This window comes from Cebus imitator, unplaced genomic scaffold, assembly GCF_001604975.1.
Source record: "Cebus imitator isolate Cc_AM_T3 unplaced genomic scaffold, Cebus_imitator-1.0 Scaffold148, whole genome shotgun sequence".
Lineage (NCBI taxonomy): Eukaryota > Metazoa > Chordata > Mammalia > Primates > Cebidae > Cebus > Cebus imitator.
In genome coordinates, this window is record NW_016107463.1 from 1,494,186 (window position 1) to 1,503,872 (window position 9,687).

The window sequence follows — 9,687 nt, forward strand, 5'->3', positions numbered from 1 at the left end:
TTAAAAAAAGGAAATTACCCAGCCCCAGGAATTTGTCATTAAGGCACAAATGAACCAAGACACCCTCCCAATGCCCCTGGCACCTAGCAGGACAGAGGAGAGTGGGCAGGGAGGCAGCTCTGCCCTAGGCTCCAGCGGGCATGGGAACCACGTGTCTGGAGGCCAGGACCAACTGAAGGCGTCATCCTCGGTCTCCCCACCAGGCAGCTGGGGACAGGACAGGACTCTGCTCCTCCACCTCTGGCAGGAGAGTTGGACTTTTTTTTTTTTGAAAGGGAGTCTCACTCTGTCACCCAGGCTGGAGTGCAGTGGTGTGATCTCGGCTCACTGCAACCTCCAGCTTCTGGGTTCAAGTGATTCTCCTGCCTCAGCCTCCAAGTAGCTGGGATTACAGGTGCCCACTACTACCCCTGGCTAATTTTTGTAAAAAACAAAACAAAACAAAAAAAACAAAAAAAAAACCTAACTTTTTGAATGGTGATAGAAATGTACTGTATTCTCTCAAGTAAAAGGTTGCTATAATTGCAAAAATAATAACCACATTTTGCTTGGAAGTAACTGGAGTAAAAGATCTCATCCAAAATTTGCAAATTGGGAACTGGTCAAATCACAGCTGAATTAACGGCAGGCCAGGAAGAGATGCTAGTTGAAGAAGGCATTGGGTTGCATTATAAGTGCTGTTCACATCCAGTTCTCTGGAGCCACTATTGGAGAGGGGTATGGGCCCAAGAACAACAAGTCCATCCCTGCCAGGGGTGCTCAAGATCTGATTGTCAAGAGATGGCCAACGGCCAACCATGCAGCTAGGAAGTTTGAGCAAGCAGATGAGTCACATGGCAGGCAGTATCTACATGACGTGGAGAGTACTAATGTCTTCATTTTACAAATGAGGCTCACACAGATAAAGATTTGCTTAGTCATCCATCTCATAAGTGACACAGCCAGATCTCACGTCTTTCCAATGCCAAAGTCCCCGCTTTCTTTACTATGTTGTATATCTCTCCCCCAGAGTAAAAGGGAAGAAGCAAATCGTGATCTGGGGCTTGAAGAGAACGTGAACAAAAGACACCTCTCCTGGAAGTGAGTGAAGGTCTCAAATCGGAAGCAGACAGAGATGGGAGTAAGGATCCTATGGTAGAGACAGCAAACCGGGGATGGAAGATGATAGAACATTCTCGCACCTGGAGAGGACCCGAGACTGTGTTTGGAAAGATGAGTGATAACAGAAGACAGTGTTGCAAACTTTAATGGGTACACAAGACATCTGGGGATCTTGCCAAAATGCAGGTGCTAATTCAGTAGGGCTGGGGTGGGACCTGAGAATGCATTTCTAACAAGCTCCCAGGTGCCACCCATGCTGCTGGTCCAGAGCCACATTGGGAGTAATGAGTGTAAACCGTGTAAGCCAAATGGGTAGTTCAGACACAAGGGCTTTCTGCAGGTGAAGCCCTCCACACCAGGTGGAGGACAGAAGGCGCCTGTGGACAGCAGCTGAGGAATCACAGGGATCAGTGCTTCAGACACAAAGGCCTGCAGAATGCCTGTGATGTTCTGTTGGTGTTATAGTTCAACTGTGGGTCCTACTGGCTTATTTGGCAAAAGACATACACAATGGTACCTTTGACCAGAATTGTTGATCGGGTAGTGTTATCTCTTTTCTATTGGCTGAAATGTTTTAAAATTTTTAATTTTGGTTAGTCATGAGACTGCGGAGTATTTATTTACTTGTAGGCATTTGTGCTAAAGGATGGAGAGGCTCTCACTCTGCCTCTCCTTCTCCAGAGTAAAGGAACTCGTTCCCCACAATTCCACTTTTCAAAGCTTCGTTCTTTTTGAATTTACAAGGAGCAGGACTGTGGGACCAGACCTAGAGGGGCTGGTAAGAAGCAAATCCCAACTGGACCAGGCCTGAGCATGTATTCAGGAGGAGGGAGGCTTTCCTGCCCAGGACCAGCAATGAGGCTTCTATTAAATGTACCTCTGCTCCTGATTTGAAGGCCTCCGACATCCTATTTGATGACTTAGAGGCAGATACTATCTTTAGGGCTGCCAGCAAAAGTCTCTGCTCCTCTTTTCTAGGTCTGGAAGGAAAGAGGAAGAACTGCAATTTATTGAAGGTCTGCTGTGTGCCAGGTATTGTGTCTAATCCGTCACGTGATTCACACACACACACACACACACACACACACGCATGCACGCGCGCGCGCACACACACACACACACACACACGTTGAAGAAAGAGTCAGAAAGCAGCCTCTGGTTTTTTATTTCTGTTGAACTCATTTCATTTGTGGGAATCAATGTCTTTCTTTAGAGTCTACAGATTAACCAGACTCTTCAAGGCCTTCTTGTCTTTCTTGATGTGGATGCCCTAATTAAACTGGAGATGGTTTTGGAAATTGCTCAGGGACGTTATTACCTTTTACATGGAAAAGGCTTTGCAATTTCATTCCCTAGAAGAGACTGGAGGGCTGCCCCTACCCCTCCGACCCCGCTTCACCAGAGGTATCTCCACTCTGCCTCTGGCATGTCACCTGATTCAATGAGCTCTGGCTTCCCTTCCAGTCCTGGGGCTCCCCTGTCTGTATTTTTTATACTTCACAGGACACTTTTCACTCCATAGAGCTACTCTCTATGATATCTTCTGAGATGAAATGTAACTAAATTATAGTTTTAAATTCACCCACAAAGACCTGAAAAGAAAAACAACAGAATGAACTAGATTGTTGGATCCTTTTGCAATTGTAAAGGGAAATGGGGGCATTTAGGGTTCTGGGAAACAGCAGCTACTTCTAAGAATACATTACAGCTCTGTGAACAGGTGACATGGCTTAAGTAACACTTGAGAAGTCTCCACATCCCCCCTCCCATTCGTACTGGCGTCTTTGTTATGCACAGTCTAGTGACAATGCAGATTCTTCCCCAACTTTTCTCTGCTGGGGTGACAACAGGCACCTGGAGCCGGGCAGACCTGTGCTCAATCTCCTTTCAAACACTTACTGGCTTTGTGATTGTGGAAAGTTACTTAACGTCTCTGGGACCTACCTTATAAGGTAGTTGTGAAGATTAAGTAAGAGGTGAACGCTGCTTAGTGCAAACCTAGGCACAGAGCAGGCCGCCAGTAAGTAGGCTTATTGTTTCGTTAACAATGGAAGAGGCAGTGGAAAGAGAATTTGAGAGTCCATACTGAGGAGTGGAAATGGAAACTGTGAAAAAGATAAACATCAAAATCAAAATTTTTAATTAGAATTCTTTTCATATATATTTTCAAAAAATTTAAATGAGATCACTTAAAAATAGCTAACATCTCAAAATTTAATTTGTGAAAAGTTAATTCTTACTAGATTTTAAAATTTTTATTTATTTATTTAAATCCTTTGCATGAAAATAAATTCAACTTTTGTACATTTGGAATACAATTAGATTTTTTTTTTTTTTTGAGATGGAGTTTCGCTCTTGTTGCCCAGGCTAGAGTGCAAAGGCGCAATCTCGGGCCGCTGCAACTTCCGCCTCCTGGGTTCAAGTGATTCTCCTGCCTCAGCCTCCTGAGTAGCTGAGATTACAGGTGCCTGCCAACATGCCCAGCTAATTTTTGCATTTTTAATAGAGAGGGGGTTTCTCCATGTTGGTCAGGCTGGTCTTGATCTCCTGATCTCAGGTGATCCATCCACCTCGGCCTCCCAAAGTACTGGCATTACAGGCTTGAGCCACCACGCCCAGCCTCAATTAGATCTTTAATCCTTTAGATGATCACTATAAATAGGACCCAAATTATGCAAAAATCACGTAATTAATGATTTTTGCTGAAGTTAAGAGAATAAATTTTATGGAATAAAAAAAGAGACAACTAATGTATTAATTTGGTTAATAAATATTTTTAAAATAAAAAAAGGTAACCTAAGTTTCAAAAATGAAATATAATAAAGATTTTTATACTTAAAAGAAAATAATAAGTAGGGATGAAAGAGGTACGTAGGTCACCTCCACAGCCCCGGGAATGGCTACCATCTGAGAACTTTCAAAGTCTGGCCGAGAAGCCAACCTGAGTCCACCTGGCAGATCCTGGGAGTGCTGTGAGGGAGAATGGGGCCACACACGCAAATCCACCACCTGGAGACTCTTGAAGTTATCCATCACCACTACCTGGAAAGCAAACTGCTCCTTTGGCCCCTTTCTGGGCCGCTGGCCTGGTGGTCTTAGCTGGTTAGAATGCTCTCACCTGGGCTGGGCCAAGCAGGGAGATCTTTGCAGGCCTGGATTCTTGAATGTTATCGGAGGCTGTGCTGGGAAACAAGGTGAAATACTCTTTCCAGTTGGCATCTGGATCTTTCTAAAGTCTTGTGCTTTACAGACGAGATCAGGCACCTTCAGGGTGGTATGGCCATAGACAAAGTCTTGTGCTTTACAAATATTTGCTCTTGCCTCTGGAAGAGGAAGCTGCCTGGGGCCTGACATGAGTAGGCCTGGCTTCCTACCCTGGTCCTGGTCATGTCTCAGGGAACCTAGGTCCCCAGCTTCTCAGGACCTCAATTTCCTCACCTGTACAAACTAGAATGATCATATGTCTCTTAGAGGGTTATTGAAAGGATTAAATCATATAATGAGCATAGAGTACCTGGAAGAGAGCCTGGTCTGCAGAAAGTGCCCAACATACGTTACTTTTTTCCATGACGTTTGTCTAAAGCAATCTCTGTGTGGTGTAATTTCAGCATGAAGGACCCTTTATTTCTGATACAACCATACCTATTTCCTGATACCTGAAATTCCTCTCAGAAAGGACAAAGCTGTTAAAAAATAAATTAATTAAATATGAGGTACAAAGAACAAATTGTTCAGAGAGGTTCCATAAATCTGAGAACTAATCATGAAAGGGAGGAGCACTGCAGTTAAAGACGCCAGAAAGAACAGACTCCCAGACAGCATCTCAGGCAAAGATGGCCACATCCTGCTGGGCCGTTGAGCCCAGGCACTGTAGATTTTGAAACAAAGGGACAAAGTGCTTCTGGGGGTAACACAAAAGGAATCTTACTTTTATTAAAAACATCCAAAGCAGCCTTAAAGAGGAATACAATTCTATCACATGCCACAACATGGAGGAGCCTTGAAAACATGCAAAGTGAAATAAGACAAACACAAATATTTTATGATTCCACTTACACGAGCTACCTACCATAGGCAAATTCACGGAGATCACAACTAGAATGGTGGTCCCCACCAGGGGCTGTAGGGAGGAGAAAATGGAGAGCCATTGTTTAATGGGTGTAGAGTTTCAATTTGATGTGATGAAAAAGTTCTGGAGACGGAAGGGAACGGTGGTGATAATTGCACAATAATGTCAATGTACTTAACGCCACTTACTGTACACTTCAAAATGGTTAAAATGGTAAATTTTATGTTATGTATATTTTGCCACAATCACATACATACATACACACTAGACACCTACAAGTAGCGGTATCAGTTGTTTAACAAAAAGAACATAATTGCCCAGAGAATAAGAAGTGCACCTGACGACTGGCCAACACACACCCAAACCTGGAGAAAACTCTACAAGTGAGGCTATGGTAAGTACGGAATCCAAACTGGGAAAGTGGCAGCATGCTGAGATGGCTTGACTCATAAAATGATAAACTTGGGGCCTGCCATCAGCCCTGCAAGAGCAAATTCCCAACCTTTCACAGATTGGCAGAGACAAGAAATGGTAACAAGTGTAAGTCCTGGGTGTAAACCGGGAGGCTGCTCCAGCTTCCCCAAGGGCTCAGATGGTTGATACCTTGGCCCTCTGCAACCCTTCCTGGACACACAAGCTCTGTGGTGGGAGCCCAGAATATTCATCATGTGTAAGTGCTCGAACAGTTTGCAAACTCCAGCCCTTTAGCCCTTTTTCTTTGCACACTGCTGTATGAAACTGTTAATTGAATTATAGCTTACTTTTGCATTAAATCCTGTTTTCTTGAGATCATACCTCAGAGTGCTTAACTGATCTAGGAGTCTCTGAAATTTTCTCCACAGCACCTTGGTGACATGGTTTAGAGGTGTGTCCCCAACAAATCTCATGTTGAATCGTAATCTCCATTGTTGGCGGTGGGGCCTGGTGGAAGATGATTGGATGATCGGATCATGGGAGTGGATTTCTCATGAATGATTTAGCACTATCCCCTTGGTGCTGTCCTCACCATGATGAGGGAATTCTCAAGAGATCTGGTCATTTAAAGGTGTGTGGCACCTCCCCCCTCCCTTTCTTGGTCCTGCTCTGGCCATGTGAGGTGGACCCCCTTCATCTTCTGCCGTGATTGTGTTTCCTAAGACTTCCTCAGATGGCAGAAGCTGAGCAGATGCCATCATGCTTCCCATACAGCGTGCAGGTAGGACTATGAGCCTATTAAGCCTTTTTTCTTTATAAATTATTCCAGTATCGGGTATTTCTTTATAGCAATGTGAGAATGGACTAATACACTGGGTGAACTCTCTTTGGCTGTTGCTGTCTGTGATACCTTATTTTATTCACAGGTGAGAGATGGAGCTACAGTGTTAGAAGGGAAATTCTGCTGGATCTTCTTGATTCAGAAAGAAAAGCCACAAGAAGAGGGCCCTGGAGCACTGTCTTGACATTGTGGGCTCAGGCCAGTGCTACTGTGCAGAGGCAAAATAGACTGGGACCAGAGGATCCGTGACTGCCTGGGGCCGGGGGTGGGAGCAGCAGTTGACAAGAACAAAGACACTTTGGTGGGGGTGAGGAGACTTTTCCAAAACTGGAGTGAGGTGATGTCTGCACAAATATGTACATTTACTAAAAATCATTAAACATTGTATAATAAATAAATAAATTATACCTAAAAAATGCTGTTTAATCAGGTGTGGTGGCTCATGCCTGTAATCCCAGCACTTTGGGAGGCTGAAGTAGGAGGATCCCTTGAGCCTAGGAGGTTGAGACCAGCCTGGGCAACCTAGGGAGGCCCTGTCTCTACAAATAAAAAATAAAATTAGCCAGGCATGATGGCGCATGCCTGTGGTCCCAGCTACTTGGGAGTTTGAGGTGGGAGGATCACATGAGCCGGGAAGGTTAAGGTTGCAGTGAGCTATGCTCCAGACACTGCACTCCAGCCTGGGCAACACAACAAGATCCTATCTCAAAAAAAAAAAAAAAAGAAAGAAAGAAAAAGAAAAAGAAATGTAACATTTTTAAAAACAAAAGCAAGATTGAGCTATAAACTTAAGATATGTCCCCTTTAGTGTATGTTTGTTTTACTTTGATGAAAAAGTTTATCAGAAAAATGCCTAAGTTCCAAAGGTGTTATAATTTGAAAGAAAAAAAGTTATATTCCTTGCAAGGTTTTTTTTTATTTTGTTTTGTTTTGTTTTGTTTTGAGACAGGGTCTTGCTCTGTTGTCCAGGCTGGAAAGCAATGGCATGATCACAGTTCACTGTAACCTCCATGTCTCAGGCTCAAGCAATCTTCCCGCCTTAGCCTCCCAAGTAGCTGGGTTTACAGGCACATGCCACCATGCCTGGCTAATTTTTGTATTTTTTGACAAAAATCAAAGACCAAAGAGACAGGGTTTCACCATGTTGCCCAGGCTGGTCTCAGACTCCTGAGCTCAAGCAATTATCAAGCCTCGGGCCTCCCAAAGTGCTGGGATTACAGGAAATGGGTTTAGGGAAAAAACAGATATACAATAACTCATAGCATTAAAACGGCTGCAATGGCCAAGCATAGTGGCTCACACCTGTAATCCCAGTACTTTGGAGGGCCAAAACGTGTGAATCACTTAGTCAGGAGTTCGAGACCAGTCTGGCCAGCATCGTGAAACCTTGTCTCTACTAAAAATACAAAAATTAGCCAGGCATGGTGGCGCACACCTATAGTCCCACCTACTCAGGAGATTGAGGCAGGAGAATTGCTTGAACCCAGGAGGCAGAGGTTGCAGTGAGCTGAGATCACGCCACTGTACTTCTGCCTGGGTAACAGAGAGAGACTTCATCTCAAGAAAAGAAAACAAACAAACAAAAAAAACCAAGGCTGCAAGAACTCTGAGAGGAAACAACATTTTCAAACTTGCCACCCCTTAGAAACAGGAGAGACCTATTTCCTACCTATTTCAAGTCTTCCAAGCTGAGCGCCAGGCTGCTGTCAGATATATTTTAAAACCATGAGCCCTGACTTCCGGATCCAGGCTCTGGCTCAGCTATTCATTAACTTATGATCTTAGGCAAATTTGCCTTCTTTCTCTTGGTCTAATTTTTCCCTTCCCTAAAACCAGGACGTGATCCCCGCTGGCGACAGTATACTGTAGGGTGGTGGCTCATGGGGTAAGGCTCTTGCTGTGCCTCACTTTCCTAACTGGAAGCTGGGGAGACAGTAGACCTTTGTGGTCTGTCTGCCCCTCTTCTCCCCTCCTCTTCCTCTGGTAATACCAGCCCTACTCTTTCGAGAAACTTCTCCTGCCTCCTCCACGTGGCTACTGTTGGCTGCATCAGGACCTCCATGGCAGTAGCAGGGGCACCAAGAAGAGGGTGAGCCAATAACAGAACCAGAAACACAGATGTCAGAATGAGATATGGGCCAACCTGACTGTCTGAATGACCCTGAACTCACACTAATCTTTTCAAAGGTGTGTATATGGAAACCCCCTTCTTTGCTTGAAAGTAATAATTACAACTTCCCTCTGACCTCCTACGCTCCTGATAAAGAAAAAAGACCAATATCAAAGCCAAACTTCTTTCTCTCAATTTTGCTCAGGGCTGGCAGTCCATCTCTGGCTTGGTCTTACCCTCTCCCCCTAGCCCTGTGCCAAGAAACTCATGCAGCAATCACACATTTAAAGTTTAGAGAGGGGTCTAAAGGGAAGAGTAATTACCAACATCAAGGGGTCATTATGGAGGCCACTGCTCAGGTTTGAAATCTTTTTACACTGATGTCCAAACAATGACAAAGATAGACTTTAATTGAAATATTTATAGCCACCAAGAAAAAAAAAAAAGAAATTTCCACTTGCCAGAGTGCTAAATGGAGAACTAAGTCTAGTAGCACTGTTTCCATCTCAGTATCTTCTGGAATAAAGGACCAAGGCCCTTTTGAGCCCCCAGCCCTCTGCTTTGGTGAGTATGTTGGGCTAGATGCTTTCACTTACCCTTCTCTCTGTTTAAAAGTAGGCTCTCTGATGACAGGGGCCGTCGTAGTGGGGCCTTGAATGTTGCTGTGTGCTGTTGGGGTCTCTGAGGCTCACTTTTCCTGGGGCACCCATAGTTACCTCTGCTAGTTTGGGTGAGACCTCAATCAAGAAGCTAGGCAATGGGCCCAAATAAAACTGCACAGGGAAGAATTAAGAGATAGAAACTATCACAAGAAAGACATCAACTTGTACTTACTATTGGACAATAAAACATGCTTCTGGCACTGACCGGCTGGCTGTGTCTGTGGTCAGGCGACTTTGTGGAATTCTGTGAGAGAATGCCAGCATGCCAGGTTGAGGTCAGGCCTAAGGGCTTGTTTTCAAAACCTACAAAGTAGAACCCAAAGAAAACTGGCTTGGAGCACTGGGAACTCAATCACACAGCACTTGGCAACCCAAGGGAGGCATCAGGGCAAGGAGTAAAGGCCCAGAGTGGCTGTTTTGCAAAGCAATTTAGAGAAAGGAGGATTTTCTTTTTCACTGAGCGTTTTTTTTTTTTTTTTTTTTTTTTTTT